The sequence below is a fragment of the Cupressus sempervirens genome, chromosome 7 (genome assembly GCF_028749045.1).
Source record: "Cupressus sempervirens isolate cs-2001-9-10 chromosome 7, ASM2874904v1, whole genome shotgun sequence".
NCBI classification, from domain to species: Eukaryota; Viridiplantae; Streptophyta; class Pinopsida; order Cupressales; family Cupressaceae; genus Cupressus; species Cupressus sempervirens.
The window spans coordinates 775,472,332-775,499,001 of record NC_143124.1 but is presented as its reverse complement, the minus strand read 5'-3'; the positions used below and the strand labels follow the sequence as shown (position 1 = coordinate 775,499,001).

At 31.9% G+C, this 26,670-nt stretch overlaps 1 long non-coding RNA gene across 2 annotated transcripts in view; it reads left to right on the top strand.

Moving 5' to 3' along the window:
• The first annotated feature begins 1,013 nt into the window (after positions 1–1,013).
• Positions 1,014–26,670, top strand: part of LOC149549617 (uncharacterized) — a 38,827-nt gene continuing 13,170 nt past the window's right edge. Inside the window, exons 1-2 of one of the 2 annotated variants that reach the window (XR_016354477.1) lie at positions 1,014–1,172; positions 11,751–11,864. This is a non-coding gene — a long non-coding RNA (uncharacterized LOC149549617). Of the gene's footprint in view, positions 1,173–11,736; positions 11,865–26,670 lie in introns of both variants that reach the window. The other variant, XR_016354478.1, reaches the window with a different exon arrangement.

Below are 26,670 nucleotides of genomic sequence, written 5' to 3'. Positions count from 1 at the left end.
GCCTCTGTAATAGCCATAAAAATAGGAAAAAGTGTCAAAAGAATGAGATTGAGCATATCATCTCCCACTTCATTTACCCCAACTCTTGCATCTTCATCTTCTTTGGCTTCACTATCTTCTTCAACAACTAAATTTGACCCTATTGTCTTATACAAACTAGTTATATTGATATAGCAAGACGTTATATTGGGATAAAATCATACTCATTCATCTACAATTGTTGCTACCACCTTCTCTTCTTTCCCTTTATGCTTCCTCATTGTGTGTACATATCATATTGTTCTTAGGACCATATTCAGTGATATTTATGTGATACTAAAAGTGATAAGATGACTTGCATCATCTTCACTATATTTTTGTTTAGTTCAACATATAATAATTAGATAGTAGATGTCATATATGATGCTTGTGCACATCTTGATGATGAGAACTGTCTTTCTACAACTGAATTGAATCAAAATGATATTGATAGAAAAGTTGTGTTTTCTCAAATTAGTGATAAATTAAATCAAATTAGAAGTGATGAGGATTACTATCTTCTATAGAAAGTTTTATATGTATACTATGTAAGATATGCACAATTTTTTTAATTTTTGATAATTGACCATTTAACATACAAATTGATATTTATTTAAAATATATTTATTGCATCAATTGTACAATTATATTATTTGATTTTAATTTGTCAATTCAATTATAGTTATTATTTAAATTTAGAATTAATTTTTCACCTAAATTCAAAATTTGTGAAAATTAATATTTAACTTCAATTTTTTTCCCTCAGAATTCTTCTATATCTAAATTATCTTATAATTAATTTAATTATTTTTGTATTGGGTTTTAAAAAAAAAGAGTTAAACCTATTTTCCAATATTTGTTTCTCACATTTAAATTGATGAATGAACAATTTAAAAATAATCTTTTAAGTTTGTTATTATAATTTTTATATTTGATGTTGAGTAAAAACGCATCCGATAACGAAGAAACAAATATTGTACCTTTGATACCGTTGGACGCGTTCCATTTTAATCAGTTTATGAGCACTCGCTTACTATAATCGCTGTGTTTCAATGGGTTTGCTGTTTTCGGTTGAGTAATGGAGAAGTGCTCTGTTTCATGGTGAACGGAAAAGGAAGAATCAGATGCACAGGGAGTTTCGATCTTACTGGCAGGTATTTATCATAAGTATTTAGTTCTGCATCCACCATAAAATCCAAATTTACTTGATTAGGAAAATGCGTTTAAAAACATAAATTCACTACATAAACGATTTATTCTTGAAATCGATACCCTGTTTGTCTCTTGAATTTCTTTTAAGATTCTTGATATGACTGTCAATATCATCACTGGAACATATTGGATTGCCCTGGTACTAATTACGAAGGTCGGGAACCATTAGAGCTATTAGAATTAGGGTAAATGTAGATTTAGTAATTTTCTTGAGGTCGATCATGCGCTTTTAAGAGGTAGATTCCAGTTTTAAGAGGAATTTCTCTTAATCATGCATTTTTGGGTCCATGGATTTGTTCTTGAAATCAATGCCCTGTTTGTCTCTTGAATTTTCTTTAAGATTCTTCATTGGGAAAATTTTTAGTACTGGTAAATTCAAATAATTCCTTCTTATCTAACTGTCTGTAAAATTTCAGCCTAAACTTATATCCGAATCAAATTTCAGCCTAAACTTATATCCGAATCAAAAGTTATGACTGCCCGAAATTAATGAATCAACAAATCAAGTTGATATTTGATTCAGGGTTTTATTGAGCTCCAGCGCTACAGAATGCCTGAATATCCTAAGAAAGATCGAATCGTGCACACAGATTAATTAGAACACAATAACCTTTCTGTAAAGATAGATCTATTCAAGAAACTGCTACCGTCACCAATTCCGAAAGAATATGTTGAACACTTCCCAACAAATTTACCTCTCAAGAGCGAAATAAAAATTTGCCAGCACATTCACAGGCCTTGAAATTGAAAATTACTCATTTTCAAGATGTTTTAAAATATCTTACTACTATACTCTGTACTTGGAAAGCAAGCATGCATCTGTTGGTTCCAATGTAGTTACAAAATTATTTCTCTTTTATGTATAGCAATATGATATGCTTGGCACTAGAGATCATCATTACCTATTGGAAACAGGGGTTTGTTTCTATTGTCTCTCTTAAATTTAACATCAGTTTGAAAATGACTTTGAAATATCATAAAAATTTGGTTTCCAAAGTCTCATAATGATGAGTTGTGAATCAAGCTCATCTCTGATATTTTATCCTAAAAGGATTGTAGATCCATATTTTCTTAAAACTCCAATTTTTATGACTATCAATAATTCAATACTACCCCCTCTTCATTGTGTAAATATGCATTTCACAAATGAAATTAAATCCAAAGGATAAGGGACCATTTTCACTACCTGGATGGAAGTTGAGACAATCATTTTTAATTATCTTATACTCTTGAGAGAACTTGTGTATTTTTATGTAGCCTTATCTGATGCACTCAACAGTTTGCCTTGTACTCATTATGGCTGCATGTGGCTCTCCTAGAGATCCTACCATGATAGTTGTTGCATGTTTGATCTCATCTAGTATTTTATGCAAGTCTATTCCCTCGACAATAGTGGTGAAGTTTTTTTCAATGTGTTTCTAGCTTGTTAAACAACCAAATTTTATTGGCTTTTAACAATTCAAAATATTGAAGCTTCAAATATTTTTGTGCAAGATCTTCTTCTAAGAAGCTTCACTCTCTTAATAGACATTTCATCACAACTCCCTAATGTTATATCTGAAAATTGTTGTCTTCTCCCTGATTTTATCCTGAAAATGCCATTCCAATTGCAACTCGAGAATAGTTTTTCCTTGCCTCACCTTAAAGAGTCCAACCATTTTTCAACAATTGAGAGTTAGAACATGTCTCTAACAACCTCAAGAGCTTATTGTTTTACCTTTTTTTTGGCAATGTATCTTGAGATTAGTCTTGAGGTTTACTATCTAAAGTGCCCAAATTAATTGATGAATTCCTATCAGTGAACAAAAAACAATGACTTTGAACTATTTCAATGAAATATGTTGGAGAAAAAAAGCCTTCTGAACCTCTTCCAACTCCATTTGCTTTCTATGATCTTTGGATGTGGTATTACTTTTTTTTTTTGGAGCTCGAGGATCTATTTGAAAGAAAAAAATTATTTTCTTTTGTTCACCTTGTCAATAAATTTATATATCTGACTCTTTATTAGACTAAGAAGGCATAACCATAGACATGATACAAATTGGAAATCATCTATAGTAATAGAAATTGGTCATTGAAATAATAGTAGTCATATTAGTCTCAAATTTCATACAAAATACATAGGAACAACCCTACAAATGAAATTATATAAAATAATACTTTTATGATCTTTAATATTAGTGGCGTGTCATGTCATCTCTAATTTATTGAATGGAGAAAATAAAGCATGATTCTATACATTTGAGAATGAGTATTAAATTTGGATTGCCTTTCTTCACTGGTTTTTGTAAAACTACATTAAAACTCTATGTTTATATCTGGAAAATTGAATTTATTTACATTTATGGGTAATTTGATTGAATTACAATTTCATCTTGGTATTATGACATCGAAGATATATTCTATAGTCATGATACATGTTGATAATAGTGTACTTCTACGTAGGCATGTTTATATAATGGCGAGATTATGATAAAGTCATAGGTGAACGTACACGATATCTATATTCTTGTTGTGGGATTGCACTAAACTATCAAATAGTTTCAAGAAGTATTTGTGGGGTGCATATGGTAGAACCAACACTATAGATGTATTTTCTCTTTCTATTATGGAGTTATGCAAATGAACATTAGGCACAACTTGTATATAAAAGGGATTTTATTTTATGGGTTGTTTTACCTTTTATCTATAGGAGATGTAGGTTTAGGATCAACAGGAACCATAAGAGAATGAAAGAAAAATGGGGAGAAGATCAATGCAACAAGGGGTTTCCTTTATCTTTAACATGTATAGGTATTATTGAATGAAATTCACTCCTAAAAGTTGTATTGAATTATTTGGAATGAGAGGATGACCCAAAGATGAGTACCTTTTTTTATCTAGCATAAGCATGGGGATAGGATGGGGATAGGATAAGGTTTTGGCATAGGGGTGACTAAAGAGAGAGAAACCACAAGGAGGGACAAAATATTGAATAAGAAGACCCTAAATGACACCTTGAAATTTGTCATGGGTTGACTAATAGATTATATTGTTAATGTAGGGTTTCTAAGTTGAATTGAGTTTTTCATTTTTTTTTCAATAGTTGATATTAAGTGACACTACAATAAACATATAATAGTTGCAATATCTTTTAGGCCATTTTTTTGACAAGAAAAACTTAGAACATGAAAATGAGTAGAAAGTGTCTATCTGTACTTGCTTTGTTCCTTGGACTATTCTGATACATTTCCTTAGTTGAGTTGTTGTTGAAAAATTAGAAGGAATATGTGAATAGAACAATTGACTTGTTGAACATTTTATAACTTGGTGTAGTGTTGTAAATTGTGTCTTTATATAGTTCCATGCCCACCTAGGCTTCACATTAGTATTATGTTTCCCTACCCTTAGATCTAATAGATGTCTCTCAGTTTCTCAAGGTGTGATTTTTCAAGCATAGTACTTTCCTAGCTCCCTAGCCTCTTTTTAACCCCTTAGGACTATATCAGTGTGATCTTATAACTTTTGTCAAGTAGTGTTGTAATTTATATCCCCATATAATTCCATGCTCACTTAGGCTTCACTTTAGTGTTTTTTTCTCATGCCCTCATATCTAACGAGTATTTCTGAACTCAAGGTATGATTTTACAAACATAGTACCTTTCTAGATTTAGGAATAAATTAGGCATAATTTAATAACTTGGTGTAGATTCATAAACTTTGTCTTTATATAATTTCATGCTCACTAGGCATTCACAATCTATAAAAAAATACTTCATAAAAAAACTATCTCATCAACAACAATTTATTGCCGAATAGAATTGGAAAAACTCCTAAAAATCATTTCATTCCAAAATTGAAGGGAAATTTAGGAAAATGAACCTCAACATAAAACTAGAATATTTCCTTCCACAATAAAAAATGATGACATCAATTTTAAAGTAAGGCCATTTAAACCCATATTAGGATTGTAAAAAAACCCTTCTCAATAAACAAAGAAAAATAGATTTAAAAACCATTCAATAGCACTAAAATTGCCCAAGAGACAATCATTAAAATCTACAATCCCTCAAATCCCTAACCACTCATGTTAGAACTCAAAAAAAAAGAGGAACTCAAATAGGCATAACAAGATGCTCATCTTTCTCAATGTTCTCCAAAGAAGAAGCAATATCCACACCACAATCCTCCAATTTACACATATCCTTTGAATGCCTAAGGACAATATTATTATATAAGAAGAATCAACTGTCTCTAAAATCCTCCCAATCCCCTAGAAGAATTGTCAACTACCTTCAAAACCTTATGGTCCACTATACAAGAGATAAATAAACATCCTTAATACTAGGAATGAACCATAGAATTATGTTTCAATATGGAGGAAAAAAAAACCCTATTTGTTAGACCTAGAAAAGGAATTCCAACACCCTTGGCCTCATCCTCCACAGTAAACCTATTCACCTTAGCCCCTATCATGTTTTACTTCCTCAATATCTTCAATAAACATCTTAGGCTTTAAACTACTTATAATCACCTTCTATTTTCTACCAATTTTAAGAATCAACATCAATAAGGGATTCACTAGCCTTTGTAGTAGCCATAACACTAAGAAAAAGTTCCAAAAAAATTGTCTTGAGCATTCCATCTCCCACTTCATTTACCCCAACTTTTGCATCTTCATCCTCTTCTACTTTGTGTCATCTTCTTCCATAACTAAGTTTGACCCTATTATGTTAGGCATGCTAGTTATATTGATAGAGCAAGTAGCGGGGTAAAATCATAGTCACATTTACACTTGTTGCTATTACCTTCTATGCTTTCTCTTTTGGCTTCCTTATTGTGCATATTGTTATTATCATATTGTTTCTTAGGACCATATTACATGATTTTATGTGATACCATAAGTGAAAGGATAGCCTCCATCATCTTGACTAGATTAATTGTTTTTAGTTCAACATACAATAATCAAATAGTAGATGTCATATATGATGTTTGTGTACATCTTGAATACTCATGAAGATATACATTTGATTTGTAGAATTAAATCAAATCATAAGTGATGTGGAATACTATTTTGATAATTGTCATTTAACCTACAAATTGATATTAACTTAAAATATTTCTATTGTATTAATTGTGCACAATTAAAATATTTAATTTTAATTTGACAACTCAATTATAACTTTATAGTTATATAGACTTGATTTTTCACCAAACTTCAGAATTTGTGAATATTTTAAATTTAACAATTAGAAACCAAGAAAATATTTATTGAAACTTTTAGCCTCACAACCTTTATTTACAATTTTTTTAATACTTTTATTTCTAAATTAGCTTATAATTAATTAATTTAAAAATTTTGTATTAAAAAATTATTAAATTAATTTCCATTTTCAAATAATTATTTTTAACATTTGATTACATGAATGTATAATATAAAACTAGTATAGATATCTTAAATAAATCTATCTAAAGAAATGTCGATAGATATCCACTACAAAATAATTATAATTTAATTTACTATATCTAAAATTATTTAGATTTCCTTTATTTCCATTTTTTTAGTTTTTTACTAACTTTTTATTTTAATTTCTAAAAGATGGATGATTTATATCTTCAAATATTATAATTTAAATGAATATTTTATGTGGTATTTATTTTCTATTTATTAGAAGTATTGGAATTGGATAAACCTAATGTATCTAAATGTTGACTAGATGATGGCTACCTTGAATGCTGATGCATTTAGTTCTATTCCTACCCTTTTCTTTCCTCACAGACATTGATGGCTTTTTTGCCATTTTTTCCTTTTGTATATGGCTTTACTTTACTTAATATTATATATAGGCTTCTTGCCTTTTGTTAAGAAAAACAAAAAGATTTAAACTTTTGACATGTAGATGGTTGTCAAATTTAACCTAGAAGAATAAAAGTTAACATTAACACATTCAATCCCACTCCACCCATTCTACCATTGTAGAATGCCTATCAGCATTAATTAAAAAAATTGAAGGAAGTTATTATTATTATTTTATATATAATGTTCAAAAAAGCATTCCATATTAGTGGAGAAAAAAAGCATTCAATTGTTTGAACTAGGGGTCAATGAGTTTGACTCAAAAATTTGCATAGCTAAATCTTGATAGCAATATCACAATTTGACTTGCTTTGGAAATTATCTCCTACTTATCAATTTTAAATGTTTGCACACATGACACATTAATAATTTTATTTTTAACCATGATATGAGTTTTTTCCTCATCTGCCCATCACAATTAACTGACTAAGGAAATGATTTTTAATAATAAAAAAATCTAATATTTGAGGATTTTTTAGTTTATGTGATTAAAAATATAGTGATGTATATTTTTAAGTTTAAATATATTTATATTATATTTATACTTAGACTTTAAATGTGCTATATATAGAGAAAATATAGTTATATTATTATATTTGATCATATAAGAAAATATTGAATTAATAATTGATAAATAAATAAATAAATAAATAAATAAATAAATATATATATATAAGACTTATAATTTAAATTTTATGTATTATATGTATCTTTAAATAAAATTTATTTAATTTAGATAATTAAATAAACATACTATATTATAACTTACAATAATATGTCAATTAGTAATATATTAAATACCCATTATTATTATTATTAGTTTTCAGATTTCTTAAGTAATATATTATATAAATTGTAATATATTAATAGTAATATATTATAAGGCAAGAGCCTACAACACAACAGTAAATTGTGAGCCTCTTATCTAGGAGGTTATAATTAGTTATATGTGTTGCCAATACAACAACCAAACTTTTGATTTTGTAAGATAGTTCCTCCTAATCATCTATTTATCCTAGATGATCCTCCCATTATACTCTAAATTTTTTTGGCATGATGCTTGATGGAAGGATATTCAATATGCTAATAAATAGAGCCTTTTTAATCTAGTGAGCCACATGACTATCCAATATCTAATATCCAAGGGGAGTGGACTCTACCGATTTAGTTTCTTTATAAAATATTTCTTGTAAAACTTCATATACGATAAAGTCAATATCAAGTGGTTTTCATCTCAGGGCCCTAAAATGTCAATTCTTCTCATCTTATCCATTTTTAAGATATCTCTCTACTCAACCATCCAATCAAATACCCCCACTTTAGGGAGACAATATTTACCCTAATAAGGGTAAGTTTACCAATTTTGATTTGTCAAGGAAGCCTCTTTGATTGTATGTCTTACTTTGACTTTATAATCTTTAGCTAATATTTGAGCTACGCTATTTAACAATGTCCCCATTAAACGACAAAGTGGTGATTCTATTATATAAACTTGATGAAATGCTTCTCTTTTTTGGAGCATTGACATTTTGAAATGTTATTTCCATTAAATCTCTAACCATTTTTTCTTCTGACTCCTCATATTCACACACTTTGGTACCCCAAACTTTAATGGTTCCATTCTTGATTTCTTCTGCATTTTGGTTATAGATGAGCATGTCAAAATCTTCCCAAGAGTCTATTAAAAAGGAAGCATTTATTCCATCACTAATCTCCCATTTAATGTGTTTTGTGATGATATATCTACATTGTGTGTACCATGAAATTATATATCTTCAACCCTTAAGGTGGACCCTTAATAGTCAATACCCTCGTAGGAAGGTCAATTTCCAACTATTTCCTTCTAATGATTTTGACCCATTTATATATCCTATTAGCTTCACAATGACTAGTTGTCTTGTACTAGTACTCTTTGGCTCCTTTGGAAAATAGATATTATCCTAGGACATTAAACTAAAATTTATGTTGCTTTGCCACACCGTTCCAAAATATCTTCTTATGATTTAGATGAGAATACCTTCAATTGACTAAACAAGATATTTGTACATGACATTAAAATATACTAGAAAAAAATGGTAAAATTATTTTTAACATAAATATTCTCCCAAACAATGTGATCCATTTTCCTTCCAAGTTTTTATCATATTCTTACAAAATTTTGTCAGAGATTCCCAATTACACTTTTATTTACTCTAGATCAAATAAAGGAAACCCTAGAAATCTTGCTAGTCTAAGAATCCTTGCAATGTATCTTTGCAAATTAGGTTGTGCATTAAGGAAGAATACTTTAAATTTACTTGAATCAATATTCTATTTGAATTCTTTAGAATAACTAAGAGGGAGGGTGAATTAGTTATCCAAGGTCTAGATGTCCAAATAATTTTTTTCACATCTTAGTGAACTGATATCCATAAAACATATTCATGCATGTGTCCATACAATATTCAAACTTGTAGATTATTGTCAAATCAACTTTGCAGAAATGTAAGCATGAAACATAATAGATTTAATAACACATTTGACACAATGATTTTATGTGGAAACCCAATTTGGGAAAAACCACTAGTAGCATGCTACTAATTCTCACTCTTATGAAGTGATGCCCTATGAAAGGCCAACCCTATTAAAGGTTACAATATACACTGTTAAACGTGACTTGGTTAGAGGATTTCAATCACCATGTTAGGAGTAAGCCTTGTTAGAGAACTTTAGATCATTCACTTGGAATGTCACTCGGTTAAAGTATTTACAAATGACTGTTAGGTCAACCTTAATCCAAAGGATTTACCCTAGACTGATACAATGATTAGAAGTAATAGTAAGGCTTGATTTGATAACAAATTACAACTCACTTGTAGATTATATATCTCTATTTTAGTCCTCCATTCTTCTTGGTTTTCACACACTTCAACTCTGATAACTTGTTCACCCTTCAAACATTCATAGTCTTAAGTATTGATCTTGCTTTGCTTGCCAATAACAATCTCTTTTGTTCGGCCACTAAATGAAGGAATACCATAGACCTATTATCTAACTTAGGTTCTTGAACATGACCCTCCTTGCTTTTGACTAGCCATCTCTATAAATAGAGAATTTAGATATTTTTTCTGTTCAACCTCTATCGTCCATTTTAGGGTTAGGTAAGATTAGGTAGGATTCAATGAATCTACCCATTTTTTCATTTGAGTCCCTCTAGAAACTTCTTCTTCAATCCTCTTTGAATTCATCTTCAAAATGGTTTTCCATGAATTCCGTGCCACCAACTCATCATAGTTGTCTTCCACATGCTTCATAAAATTCAAGAAAATAAAATAGTTGGCTTAGATTTATCAAATCTTCAATTTAACAAGAATACTAGCACTCGACATCAATATGTTGTCACTCAACTTCCATACTATTCTTCTACTCATCATCCACTGGATAACTCAACAAACACTAAAGTTTACCGGTGCTCGACATCAACTAAACTTTACTCGGCTTACATTGTATCACTCGACATACACTAAACTTTCACTTTACTCAGCTCCAACTAATTTTTTGTTTGACTTACACTAACTTTTCTCAGCACCTACTATCCACTTAGTCAAGCTTCGTAGACTAAATTCTTCTTACTTGTTCTTCTAGACTTAATTAGCGTATCCATCCTATGTAGCCTTAAGGAGATAATCAATGCACTATAACATCACTATCTTAACTAATCTTTGTATTCCTTTTTCTTGCCATAACTTGACCTTTCCTCTAGGTTCTCTTGTTATCACATTTGATCAAACCCTCTTCATCAATCAAACAAATGACAACACTCAAATCAACTAGGTAGTTGTCTTACCAACAAGTAGTAGGTTTGACATTAGTGATAAAACAATGATTGAAACACATTCTCATACTTAAATCAATCTATTTTCAACAATCTCCCTCTTTGGCATTGATGTCAACCCATACCAACAACAATAGCAAAAAGAAAATAATTTTTTGTATTGAGATATCTCCCTCTATCAGTATCTTTCATCTTTTATATAGGCTACAAAGTTTTGTTTTGATCAATAGACAATCAACATATCCTTATGACTCCCTCTTGATCACTACCTCTTTCTAGTATGCAAGTATTAATTAAAAAAATTGAAGTTTATTATTATTATTTTATATATAATGTTCAAAAAAGCATTAACAAGGCACTTACATTATAGTTTCTAGGTGTTTAAAAAATGGGTAGATTCATTGAATCTACATAGTTAAATTACTACTCATGAACTATGGGTCAATGAGTTTGACTCAAAAATTTAGTCCCTCTTGATCACTCCCTCTTTCTAGTATTTAGGCATTAATTAAAAAAATTGAAGTTTGTTATTATTATTATTTTATGTATAATGTTCGAAAAGCATTCCAGATTAGTGGAGAAAAAAAGCATTCGATTGTTTTTATAAAAGAAATCATGTTACAGATTGAAAAAAAAAAGTAAATTGGAGATGCTCCATTTTTCAATAAGGTTTTATATGGGCATTGTTGACAACTTTTTCCATGCCTGTTTTAGAGATTTTGCAGAGTGATAAATTTGTGGTTTGTGTTTTGCATGTTATGTGGTTAATAAATTTGATGTTGATCATTAATTGTCAATGCCAATGGATGTTGGAAATTTCATGGTTGTACTAATTCTTCAAGGACTTAAACTATAGTTGCCAATTTCCAGAGGAGTGATGCCTTGTTGGACTACGAAAAAAGAAGAATGGGAAATTGATTTTGCAAGGAGATTCGAAGAGTATTGCAAGAAAGAAAAGGACTGGAGCTTCAATCATATTGGTAGGTATGTATCAAATACTTTTTCTACAATTTCTTTTATGATGATTTAGTTTTGCATCCACTATTAAATCCAAATGTATTTGATTAGGAAGATGGGTATAAAGAAATAAATTCATCACATTAACGATTTATTCTTGGAATTGATACATAGTTTGTTTCCTAAATTTCCTTTAAGATTCTTGATATGACTATCAGTATCATCATTGGAACATATTGGAAACCCTTACACCATAGAGTATGGATCAACCATATGCTAATTAAGAACACATGTCTAGACCAATCCAAAGGTGCTAATTAGGAGTAAGAGCCATAAGGGTTTAGTTGTTCACTTGAATTGGAAACTACTAAGATATTAGAGCTCTTAGAATTGGGGAAAAGGTGGATTTCGTATTTTTTTGATTTTAAGAGAGCCATGTAATGAATCAAACCTATTTCGGTTTGAAGAGGTAGATTCCAATTTTAAGAGACATGCATTTTTGGGTTTATAGAAATGTAGTTTTATTATCCAAATATTTTTTTATCATTATAATAAAATGAAATCTAAAATACAAATCATAACAACTGTGTACATGCATTTAGATTAGGAAAAATGATAGATATAAGAACCCTATTCCACAAATTCAAACGATCTAGATAGAAATTGTAAATACATTCTTCACACCATTATCTAGTTCCACCCCTTTGAAATTTGTTATGGGGCAGTTAGATGGATTGATTTTGTTATTGCACTTTGTATGTAACTAAACCAATGAAAACTCCCTTTTTTTGTTGGTGATGTTGGAAAAACTTTTATATTTGGATTCTAATCTTCACCCAAAAAATCTTGATTAATATTGATTAAGTGTGTAGAAAAGAACAGTGGGACATGAGCAATCTCAATTGTGAGGGACCAAGTCACGAAGGTGCTTCCCTTATTTAGGACAGAAGAATTGATTTTTAATTTTTTCCCCTTCTACAAACATATAAATTATTCATAGACAAATCTAAAATCTATAAAAATTAAATAAATAAAAATTTAAAAGAACTGAGCCATTGCCCTATTTTGTACAATGCTTTTCATGGTTGTTGGTTGGAAGACAATCTACACTACTTTTTCATTCCTACATATGTCAAAGGGAACTCTATGCAGAGTTGCCTAATGCTTGAATATTCTCTCCACAACATACGTGGCCTAAGAAAGATGAATCTAAAGCCTGAATCTTGCACAAGTATCAATAACACAATAACCTTGTTGTAAAATTGAGTTCATCCATTCAATTTGAAGAAGGTAAAGATTGACATATATCCTGTGCTAGTTGAGGACACTTTGCCATTGGATTATAAAGTTGCTATGCTTCTTTTAATTATCTTATACTCTTGAGAAAACTTGTGTATTTTCCATGTAGATCATCTGATACACCATAATTAATAATTTCACTTTCAACATACCATCCATTAGATGCACTAGTTTCCCTTTATTTATTATGGTTGCTCGTAGCTCTCCTAGAGATCCTATCTTAATAGATGTTACATGTTTGATCTCATCTAGTATTTTATGCAAGTCTATTGAATGATTAATATAACATTAGGCTTTATGATCTTCTACACTAGGCAACCAAATCAATATTTTCTTTTGTTTCTTGTAGTTAAATATATAATTTGGCTTGTCTTTTAATGCAAACCATCTTCACTCCATGGAAGTACAAATCTCCTTCATACTAATCGTTATCTCTTCCCGATCCATGTATCTTATATTTTTCAACTCAAGTTTTCATTTTCTATTACCACCTCTAACTTTTCATTGAACATCAATAAATCATGTCTTTCATTTTTTTTTATTCATTATGAACTATTACTTTCATGACAGTATAAACACCACACACTAAAGCTTGATTCCTAGTTTAAAGTGTTAAATAGTCAGTTGACTTAATTTTTCCAACTTATTCTATAATGTGCCAAGCTTTAAGGGTGTCTATTATTTTCTCTTGTTCATTTGATATTTTCAAATATATTGAGTTGCAATTTCTTTGCAAGTGAATTCTTTTGACTAATGTATGATGCTTTAATTCCCTTAGCTTTGTCATTAATCAAACATAGAATGCGCTTGGAAAGTTATGTATGCTTTGTAATTATAGTGAAATATGTTTTTACTACATTTTGAAGTTATAAATGATATATGCAATATTTATAAACAATTTCATCTTGTTCAACTTATTTAACATTTTTTTATTAATATATTTTTTGAATAATTTTAAAACTACTTTACTTTAATTGGTCTAAAATGTCTTTGAACTTCCACATGTTTTAGATATTTTATTTTTCATAGTGATTGAAGTAATTTTTCTACATATTTGTTTCAAATTAGAAATGAATTCACTTTTTTTTATAGTTGTAGTGAAACAAGATTTCATTCATTTTGAAATTACAAATTGTATATTTCATAAATTAAGTGTGAAGCAAATTAAATATATTTGAACTATTCTTTTAAAACATTTTTGAAATATGTGTGTAAATTTAAATTTTTATGTAATATATTATTTTAAAACTCACCTATCTTATGTTTGAATATCAATTTTTAAAAAAAAAATAATTTCAAATGGTTTAAATATTTTGCTTTATATAATGAGTTAAGCAATCTGTTACAAAATTGTTTTAAATTAGATAGGCATTCACTTATTTTCTCATATTTATTTACTTGCTTATGTTAAAAATGATTGCACTTTGACATAAACATATATTTGAACATTCACATCCACTTTGTGTGAAGAGTGTAATAACTTTGACAATAACTTATGTTGTATGTATGAACTTTAGTGTGAAGCTAGTTCGAACTATGAGATTTACATTGTGTATGTTTAAAAAATTTATTTGAATACATGAAGTGTGCAACAAATTAATTATATGTGAAATGAGCTTTAATAAATAATTTGTGAGATGTATATAAATTTGATTTTACATTTTTAACTATTTAATTTTTTGATTTTTATGGTACCATATCTTATTTGACATTTTCTATTAATATATTTTTAAACAATTTTCAAAGTGTATTTGAATAAATTAAGCATGAAGCAAATTAACTATATGTGAAATGCATTTTATAAGATTTTTGAGATGTGTGTGTATATTTGAATTATTATGCAATATATTATTTTAAAACTCACATGTCTTTTGTTAGAATTTTGGCATTAAAATTTTTTCAATATATTTTGAAATTGTTTAAATATTTTAGTTTTATATTTGGACTCATAGGTGGCTTTCTACTATTGGTAGGGTGACTCTCTTGCAATCTGTGATTTAGGCCCTTCCCATATATAGAAGCATGATTCAGGCTGTCGATGTATTTTCTTAAGGAATTTGATGCTGTTTCTCACCAATTTCTTTGGAGTGGCAATTTTCAAAATACTAAATGGAGCCTCATCAATTTGGATACCGTTTGCAGAGCAAAAAAGGAAGGAGGCCTTGGCCTTCATTCTTCTATCTTGTGTAGTCAAGCTCTTGCTACCAACCTCTATTGGCACTGGTGTTCCAATCAATCTCAACTTTGGGCCCATATCCAGTCACATAAGTATTTACCTGGTGTTGAACCTTTAGATGTTTCCAGGTTTCCTCTTGAGGGAAGAGGCTCTATGGTGTGGAATACCCTCAAGATTGGTGCTCACCTAGTGAAGAGAAGTCTATTTTGGATTTGTAACAGAGGCATTGAGGCTCTGTTTTGGAGTGATTCCTAGAATGGGCATCCTCCTCTCTTGTCCTCTCCTTCACACTTACAACCTCTTTGTGATTTTTTCCTTTCTACTGGATGGAATAAGTTGGTTCATTATAAGGAGGCTCATAATTACTTGGGCCTTATTGTTGGTTATAGATGAAAGAATTCTTTTGATTGGATGCCAAGTGGCTCTCTCGGAGATTGGTTGGAGCTTTCTCAGATCTTGGCTTTTAGAGAGTGTAGCTCTTTGTGAGAACCTAATGTTTTGGCTTGGGGAGATGCTTCTTCTAGCAAGTATTATGTTTCTTCAGGGTACCTTGTGTTGACTAAGCAATTGTTTAGTGAGGTGGAGGTCTCTTGGTGGAAGAAAGCTTGGAATAGCTTTTCTTGGCCTAAGCGTAACTTTTTCCTTTGGATTCTAGTTTACAATCATTGTCTTACTTGAGACAATCTTTGCAAGAGAGGCTTCCAGGGGCCCTCCATCTATGGCTTATGCTACAATAGTGAAGGGATTGTTTCCCATCTTTTTTTCTAGTGCCCCTTTCTTAAGTAGATTTGGCACTTTTGGTGGAGTGTGTAGGGATGCATGTGCTATCATGTTTCCTTCTTGATTGAGTTTTGGGAATGTCTGGGACATCCCCCTTCCAAGACCTCTTTTCTTCAGGTTTCTTGGACTATTGGCCCTTCCCTTATTTTATGGCATGTTTGGCTTGAGAGAAATAGGAGGATCTTTCATGATGTGTAGCTAGGGATCAGGCACCTATGGGGTAAGATTGCTAATTCTCTTCATGAAACACTCCTAGCTAACTATGACTTTGGTGGAGGTTTGGACCCTAGAGATGTTGGTACTTACTCATGCCTTTCCTTTCCTCTTCAGGGTGACACTCCCTCTCCCCCCCACAGACACTCTAGGAATAGAGTTAGGCAGTGCTCTCAACGTGTTAATCATGAGGGGCATTGGACTCCTCCCAAGGCTGGAGTTCTTAAAATCAACATTGATGGCTCTTCTTGGGGAAATCCTGGACCAAATGGCATTGGGGGAGTTGAGCGCGATAGCTTTAGTGATGTTCAATTTTTGTTTTCTATCTACAAGAGTTACCATACAAATAACCTCATGGAAGCCCTTGCTATCTTGGTTGCAGTGGAAGAGTACTATCAGCGTGGCTAGAGAAGAATTACCTATGAGACTAACTTACAGGTGGTTATGAATTTATTGAATAGACAGAACCTTGTGGATGTGGATTGGCATTTGGCTTTGGTTATTCAACAGATCACCCAATTATACAATTCTCTAGATTCTATGCCTTTTATGCATATCCCTCATGAGTGGAATGGTGTGGTTGATTGCTTGGTTAAATGGGCCTCTGAGCATGTGCTGGATTGGAACATTTTTTATCATAAGATGCTTCCCCCTAATTTATCTCATAAGCTAGCTCAACTTGTGGACCAGGATAAAGCTCTTTAGTGCTCTTTGTTTTTTTTGTTGTTTTGTTCTCTTTGGTATTCAATAAAATTTTTAGCCTTTCTTTAGTTATAATAATGGTTCACATGATTTTTTACACAATTGTTTCAAATTAGATAGACATTCACTTATTTTGTCATATTCATTTACTTGGTTTATGTGGAAAATGATTATATTTGTGAAGAGTATAATAACTTTAACAACAACTTTGCTCCATCTTTAGTGTGAAGACAATTTAAACTTTGAGATTCACTTTGTGTGTTTATTATAGTTTGACTTTATCGAACTAACTTTTTAGTAAGATTGTGTAGAACTATTTTTTTTTATAAGACATGTTTATGTTTGGTTTATTTGAATAAATTTGCATGACATACATTCATGTTTTTATATTTTTTCACCATTGTTCATCACTTACAATTTTCTTAGTTTTTCCATTAATCAAATATGAAATTGTATGCTTCTTGATGCTTCCAAAACTAGAAATCATTTGTAGTTGTAGTGAAATAATTATTGATATTTTTAAAAACTAGAATCAAGTATGCAATATTATTTGGAGTGTGACTTATTTGTTGAGTTCTATCAATCTTATTTGAGATAGATGACATTTTTTTATTAGTATGTTTATAATAATTTTAAAACTAATTTGATTGGTGATATATCTTTGTATATTTTTTATTTTAGTATTTAAATTTTAACATTTATTTTTATATATATTTGAAAAGTCTATTTGAGAAAATTAAGTATGAAACAAAGTGATCATTTGGGAAACACTTTCAACTTTGATATGTTTTAACTTTGATAATAACCACTTAAATTATTTTTTGGTAAATCAAATGTGAAGTCTGTGTAAATTTAAAATTTTATCTTTGTTATAGATATGTATTTGTTTTAAAATTTATTTTTAATATGCATCAAATTTTTTTTTTAAATTTAGAATGTATTTGAATTTTGATAGTCACATTTTTTAATATACTAGATATGTATTTTATTATGAATATGTGCAAAATTATTTTAAATTAGATGTTGGACTTTTAACTTTGACAATCATTTTAATGTATTTTGCTAAGAACATGTGCAAAATTGTTTAAACAAGACATTTATTTTTTAACTTTGACAATCAATTTTGTGTGTTTAGCTATGAACATGCGTAAAATTGTTTAAAATTAGATGTACATTTTTCAGCTTTGAAACTCATTTTACTAAGTTTTGTTATGAATATCTACAAAGTTGTTTAAAATTAGACATGTATTTTTAGTTTCAACAATTATTTTAACATGTTTTGCTATGAATGTGGGCAAAATTGTTTAAAATTAGACGTCTAATTTTTAGCTTTGATAATTATTATGTGTTTTTCATTGTATTGTTCTTTGCTATGAGTATGAGCCAACTTGTTTGAAATTAGAAATGCATTTTTAGCATTGACAATCATTTTAGTGTTTTTTTTTTAATTTATTGGTAAATGGCCGAAGCCTAGATTAATTATTGTTATTTGTTGTAATTAATTATTTTTATGTGTTAAGGGAATTCGAACCCAAGACCTCCCACATAAGAGGCTCACAAGTTACCATTGTGTTGTAGGCTCTTGCCTCATTTTAGTGTATTTTGTTATTAACATGTGCAAAATTATTTAAAATTAGATGAGCATTTTTTAGCTTTAACAATCATTTTAGTGTGTGTTGCTATGAAAATGTGCAAAATTATTTTGCTATGAACATGTACAGTTTAAAAAAAATAAAATTAGACGTGCATTTTTTAGCTTTGACAACTATTCTAGTGTGTTTTGCTATGAACATGTCCAAAATTATTTAAAATTGGGAAAATAATTTTATTGTCTTTTGCTATGAATATGTGAAAAAATATTTAAAATTAGGCATGCATTTTTTAGCTACCATAATCATTTTACTATAATTTGCTATGAAAATGTGTAAAATTGTTTAAAATAAGTGTACATTTTTTAGCTATGACAATAATTTTAATTTATTTTACTATGAACATGTGCAAAATTGTTCAAAATTAGATGTTCATTATTTATCTACAACAATAATTTTATTATATTTTACTAATAACATGTACACAATTATTTAAAATTAGGCGTACATTTTTTTTATATCTTTGACAAATATTTAGTGTATTTTGTATGGTTAGAATGAATAAACATAAAATAAAATATATTTTGTCTTTGACAATCATTTTAGTTTATTTTTCTATTAACATGTGCAAAATTATTTAAAATTAGATGTACATTTTTAATCTTTGAATATCATTTTACTTTATTTTGTTATGAATATGTGCAAAATTATTTAAAATTAGACATGTACTTTTTAGTTTTGACAATCATTATAGTGTATTTGTTTATGAAAATGTGCAAAGTTCTTTAAATTAGATGTGTTTTTTAAGTTTTGACAATCATTTTAGTGTATTTTATATGACCTAAGAACGAACAAATATTACATAGAATATTTTTTTTTCTTTGACAAACATTTTAGTGTATTTTGCTATGAACATGTGCAAAATTGTTTAAAATTACGTGTACATATTTTTTTAAGTTTTGACAATCATGTTAATATATTTCTTATGAAATTGTGCAAAATTATTTAAAATTAAATTTGTATTTATTAAGCTTTGATAGTCAATTTAGTGTATTTTGTTTTTGATTAAGTAAAATAGGTTTTTTATAGGGTTTCCTGAAACCCACCAGTTAACAAAATACTACTTAAAATTCAAGTCTAGCATCAAAGCAACAAAAATAATAATAGGCCATACCCAACCATCAGAAGTAGACAAAATACAAACAGCCAAAAGCAAGGGTACATACAAAAAACTAGGAGCACTGATTAGGGCACCATTTCTTTGACCAATTCCCCATTCTTGAGCTCCAGCTCTCCCATGGCCTCAGCTTCGTCAGTCTTCAATTGACTATCATCTGGAGATACCTCCTCTTCTCTCTTTCTCTTTTCTAATGTCCTTTTTCTTAGGCTTCCAACTTGCGAAGAATCATCTTAATCAACAGCCCTAGTTTCCTCTTTGTCCTTTTCCTCCCCCTTTTTACTTTCCTTCATCATCGAGTGCAGCTAAATGATATTATCATTAAGACCTTTTATAATGTTGAGGCTCTAGTTAGCTGAGCTATGGAGAGAAATCTCCATCCTTTCCACCCTTTTTTCAATCTTAGAATCCCTCACATCTAGCTTGCTAAGTCTAGCATTCCTGTTCCCCCATTCCATCCTTTCTTGCCCCTGCATCCTGAACTTAATCTCTTCAATTTCATGAAAAATCCATTTAATGGACTGAAAATTTTCTACCAAACTATTGTGAGCATTGTTTAGGAGGTTCATCCCCATTTCCCTCATGTTATCACTTAAAATCACCAAAGTTAGGTCTATGAGCTCCTCCAAAACCTCTAGGTGGATATGCTCTCTAACTAGACCCATTTTCATAGTGCTAGAATGAAAGTTCCTCCATGCAGTTTTCTTTCCCTTAGCATGAAGAGTAATAGTGGTTTTAGCTGAACCATCTTCCTCTTTTCTCTCTTCTTGAGCTTTGATATTGATATCCTTACCCTTACCAAGTGCCTTCTCTGTTTCCTTCTCCCCACCCCTTCCCCTTTTAACCATGTTGCCATCCTTCCTGCTTACTCGAGGCTTACTGGTGCCCACCTCTTCCACATTGCCCTCCTTATCTGTGTCCATCCCCTCTTCCTCATTGTAATCATCCTCTAAGTTTTCCTCTTTCTTTATCCTTCTCTCCATTCCTTTCCCAAATTTCTTTTTCTTCTTCCTACCCATGTCCTTCATGATTTTAGCCACCTCCTCTTTGTCGTCTGAATGTAGACTTGCACTATCCTCCATATCTGAAGGGAGGTAAGAGCTCTCCATTTCCTCTAAGGATTCTACCTTCTAGGCAACAACCCTATCATGGGTTTGAGCTTTAAAATGCTCACATATGAGTAATAACAAGCCCTCATGGAAGATAAGATTAGCATACACTTTATTCTTAAAACCCATGATACTCTTTTTTTGTAGAGAAAAATAGTTAGAAGGGGATGGAGATTTTTGTTCCATACTTGAAGTGGTTTAGGATAATGAAATGGTGGGTTTGAATCTTGTTGAACCTTGTGTCGAGTGAAATGTAGGACATAAATGCCCTTAAGACAAACCTTCACAGTTTCTTAATTGATGTAGGTTCATAGTAGGCACCAGTCTTCACTAATTCTTTCATCTCCTTAGCATCCTATTTAAAGTCTTCCACTACATTTAGGGATATTTTCTTATCCCTATAGAATTTTATCCCTTGATTAGGAGAGTCAATGATCTTAGCTATGACCCCTTCATTGACCTAGAAGTTGATACCATCAATCTTCACCTTCCCATCTTTCCATGACTTAACCATAAGGTCAATTATCTTCAGATCCCAACCATGAAGTTTTTCAATGAAGGTTGAGATGTCACCTTTACCCAAATTCTCCCACACCTTCGATCTCCTCTTCCACTTCTCCTTTTCTCCCTCTGGCTCTCTATGATGCCTCTTCCCTACCATTTTGTTGTAGAAAGAAGAATAAAAACTTTGTGTTCCCCAAGCACTGTGAGTTGAACACTGGTTTTTCTCACAAAAATTGTACTTGCATCCTTCCTTAGTAAAATGATAGTAATAGAAATTACCAATCACCCAAAAAATTGCACATAAAACATGCCACAAAGCCCCCTAATTATGACACCTTTGACTTGGCCCGTGCCAAGCTTTCATCACTTTAAAATTTTGATTGACAATATTAACTTCCATAATTACACTTTATGTTTCCCATCATCCCCTAGATTTTCATAATCGTTATTAAGTTTTTAGTGGCTATTGGAAACCCCTCACCACTTGGCCATCTGTGTGATGTGTCCTTCCTTATTACCTTATTAGCCATCTTGTTAGCAACCACATTACCCTCATGGTAAACATGAGACACAGATACTTTCGAAGAAAAGTAAGATATTTTTTGTTTCCTCCATCATATTCTTAATACTCCATGATGAAGGGTGTTCTCCCCTTAGGTATTTAATAATATTATTTGAGTCCCCCTCCAGCCATAGCCTTTTGACCCCTACCTCTTTTGCCAACTTATTTGTTTGGAGGGAAACAAAAGCCTCTACATAATGATTTGTTTGGTGTCCTAGGGGGAAGTAACCACCATAATTCCATTTCCATGACTATTTTTGATCACCCCTCCAAATCTTGCTACTCCTTGGTTATCTTTGGTCATTCTATAAAAGTTGGCTTTGTGCCAATCCTCTAGGGGTAAAGACCAGTAATACTCCTTTCTTCTTGTCTGAGTATCATTAGTGCTACCAGTTTCACCTACAAAAGGGTTATATCCTTTAATAAACATGTAATTTTCCAAAAGGGCATTTTGAATTTTACCAGACATAATTTTAGCAAGAAGGCTAGTATCCCTAAATATATGATTATTATGTTGCTTCCAAATACCCCATCCAAAATGAGGCAGAGCCCATTTACTTATAACTTGAAGCCCTGATCCCTGCCAAGAGTTATCCCACTACCTAGAGAATTCAATAGGCGAGATAGGAGCTCACCAACTCAACCCAAAAGCTTGACTGAAAATAAACCAAACCTCTCTAGTGAAGGAGAAATGTATAAATAGGTGATCCACAAACTCAGCCTGGTATTTGCAAAGGAAACTTAGCCTAGTATTTACAAAGGACACATCTATTAGGAATAGGAAGACCCCTTTTACTTAGATTGTTTATTGTCAGGATCCTATTCTAGAGTAAAAGATAGAGGAAAATATTGATTTTAGGGATAAGACCAAGGAACTAGGCCTTAGCCCAATCCGGTCTTGAATCTTGCCTCATAATAGCTTGGTATCTCAAAGCCACCAAATAGATACCATCTGAAGTGTTCTCCTAAAAAGATGGTCCTAATCATCATTCATAACCATAGAGTGGAGAATACTCATTAGAGGTTTTAGGTCCCTTGATATTGAAGTGAGATCCCTCCAACCCTAGCCTTGTCTATAATTACTAACAAATAGCCTTGTCTATAATCACTAACAAATCTTCCATACCTTTGGATGCACGTACAAGCCCATCTTTCATAATTAGGAATGTAGATAAGAGGCCCTTGGATCAGCCAGTTGTCCTCTCAGAAAAGGGTGTCCTTTCCATTCCCAACACTCAATTTTTCCCTACTCTTAGCCATCTCTCTGGAACTTAGAATATCATTCCATATATTTGATTCATTGGGAATTGACCCTCCAAAGACCAAGTTTCTAATTGAACGTCTTCAAAGGTATTTATCTTCTAAGATGTCCCTCGAGTCCCCCTTGCTAGAAAAGATTCTCCAAATATGTTTAGCTTGGAGAGCTTTATTGAAAGGTCTTAGTTTCCTTATCCCCAATCCTCCATTCCATTTTGGGAAGCACACATTATCCTATGCCACTAGGGGAAACCTCTTATTGTCTTCCGATCCTGATCAAAGAAAGTTCCATTGGATCTTCTTCAAGAGATCCACATACTTGCTAGGAATCCCATAGAGACTCAACAAATAAGTTGGGAGATTTTGAAGAGTAGATTTGACCAACAGAATCTTGCCAGCTTGTCTAGAGTGACTCCTTTCTAGCCAACCAATTTTTTATTAAACTTGTCTATTAGGTTATTCCAAAAAGAATCTTGGGGTCTCATTCCCATGGGAGACCCAAATATATTGAAGGGAGGCTTCCCGGATCACAACCCAAAATAGTAGCAATCTTCCTCTATCTCTCAATCGAAGTATTAATGAAGAAAAAAAATCTCTTGTTCCAGTTAATAAGCTACCTCGAGGCCCTAGAGTAAGAGCTCAAGATCTTTTTCACCACCTGGGCTTCACCAACGGTGGCTTTCCCTCCCATTATAGTGTCAATACTTCTAATTTTATGAAATAATTTCCTTTTTGTACTAAATAAATCATCCTTTGGAAAAAATATGATTTACTCCAATAAAATTCTCTTTTCATTAGTATAATCAATAACATCATTCATCTTCTGAAAAAAAAGCTCCTCTTGTGAATATCCTTTATATACCAATCTTGCTTTGTTTCTCACAATCTCTCCCTACATTCATCTTATTTTTGAAAACCTACTTAGCCTCCATGATTTTAATATTGTCTATATGGTATAATAAATTTGAGAAAAGTTTTTAAACAATGTCACACGCTGAGGAAGCGGGCATTGGAGTAGGAATTGAAGAGATAGGAAATTTGAATTCTGCATCGGATAGTTTTGTCCAGGATGGAGTAGAGAAGGGTTCTATGTCCTACTAGGAGGGGGAAGATCAGGGGAATATTATTCCCTTAGAGAATGAGGTCCCACAGGAATCAAGGTAGGCCCCAACAAAGGAGGATTTAAAATCTGGTCGAAGAATGCTGGGCTTGCAAAATGCTCAGAAGGTCCCTGACTCGGGTTTGCAAGGTAAATGGTCTTCTCTCTTTGGGATAAAACCTATAGGCAAGTCTTCCTTCCTGAAGATAAAAAAAATCTCAGATAAAGAAAAGGGTATGTTCACTATTGAAATCCCTGATGAACTAGTAGACCATAACATTGCTTCTATGGTGTACTCTCTAGTTGGGTAGTTCATTGGCCCTAGGACAAATATAGACATTGCGAGGACCCATGTGAGAAGCAAATAGGACCTAAAAGGGCATGTAGAGATAGCAACTATGGTAAAGGGCTTCCTCTCCTTTGAGTTGTCATGTATGGAGGATCTCACAAGGATTCTATTTGCTATATCCTAGTTCCTTGGATGTTCAATGCTAGCCTTGCAAAAATGGACTTCAAAGCTAGATCTTAACGAATCTTTCTTTGTTCAGGTTTCCTGTATGGGTTTGTTTGCCTAAACTTCCTATCGAATTTTGGTATGAGGATTCTTTTGATGAAATAGCTAAATCTTTTGGGAGCTCTTATCCATAGATCCTATTACAGTGTCAAGGATTCGGTTAACTTATGCTAGAATATTCATTGGAGTCAATAAGGGAAGAGATATGCTAAAGGTGGTGCACCTCCACTCTAAACTGGGTACCCATATTCAAAAGCTAGATTTTGAAAGTGTCCCTTTTGCTTGTTTTCATTGCAAGAAGGCAGGCCATGTGGCTAAGCTTTACTCTAGGGTCTTAGAGGAGAAAGCTAGGAAGCATAATTAGAATAAAAGTAAGGCCAAGGGAACAATAAAGAACAAAATTGATAGCTCTAAAAAGGGAGAGAAAGTGTGGAAATTGAAGGAAAAAATTAGCAAGGAATCAGTTCCAGAGCAGCAACAAGAGAAAATGGAGGTGACTCCTCCTTTGGTAGAGGAGGGATTCTTAGGGGCAAAACCTGTAGGTATCGAAACTTTTTTTGAGGAATCATAAAGGCTCATGTTTGAGGAGCAGAGGATGGTGTCTAAGCCAGATGATCTAGAAAACTTGAAATAGTCATGCTCTGCGGGGGAATTAATCCAAGAGGATCTTCCTGGGAAAGTGAGACTTGACCTAGAAATTGGCAGTGATATATATAATGTCTCCATGAACCAAGCTAGGGTTGAGAGGGAGGAGACAACTCTCTTAGGTAGTTTAATCCTCAAGGGAGGTGGAAATCTTAGAATGGGGATTGCCTCTCCCAGGAAGATCTCAAGAGTGGTGGATATGGTTAGATCCTCTTCGTTAGGGCAACTTACTCATATGGAGGCTTTGTTTGCGACCTGTATTGATGAATGCCTTCAGAAATGGACATTTTTGACAAAGAAAAAGAAGAGTTATGACCCTTCCCCAGTTCCCTAGCTACAATAAGAAGTAGACCAAAGGTTGATGTTGGAGCAAAACCTAAAACTCCTAGAAGAAATAGTAATAGTCAGAACAAGAAAGAGGAGACTAGAATGAATCTACTAGATGGGAGCCAAAGGACCGTCCAAGAGACCTACCTATCAAAGAATAAATGAAGGCCATATCTTGGAACATTCGTGGGCTAAATGGAACCCACAAACAAAAGGTAATAAGAAATATAATTAGGGATCATAGGCTGGATTTCATCCTTATACAAGAAACCAAAATGAGATAGGAGGTGGTGGAAAGAATCTCTTTAGTAGTAGTTTGGAGGGCTTTGCAATGGAGTTGGAAGGGGCTTTGAGAAGTTTTCTTACTCTTTGTAGCTCATATGTTTTCAACTCTCAAGTTTTATATGGTGAAGGTAATATTCTCCTCATTCAAGTTGATAATATTAAAAATAAAGAATGTTGGTTTCTTTTGAATGTGTATGCTCTCAATACTAAGAATGGTAGGAGGAACTATTGGGTTAAAATTAAGAATGTTCTATCTAGATTTCAAATGGGAATGTGTGTTATCATGGGGGACTTCAAAAACTCTTTAAGGGATGATGAAAAACAAGGAGGTCTGCCTCCTAATCTGGATAGTAGGCTGGACCTTTCCAACTTTATCAATGATTTGGCTTTTCTGGATGTTGACCTTTAGGGAGGTCTCTTCACTTGGTCAAATAGAAGAGTGGGTAGAGATTGCATTTAGGTTTGTTTGGATAGGGATTTCATCTCTTTAGATTGAATGTCTTCATACATTTGCAATATGTCTTTAATGGTCAAGACTGGATCAAATAGCTCGCCCATTTCTCTCACTTTAGGCCCCATTGATATCAAGTGTAAC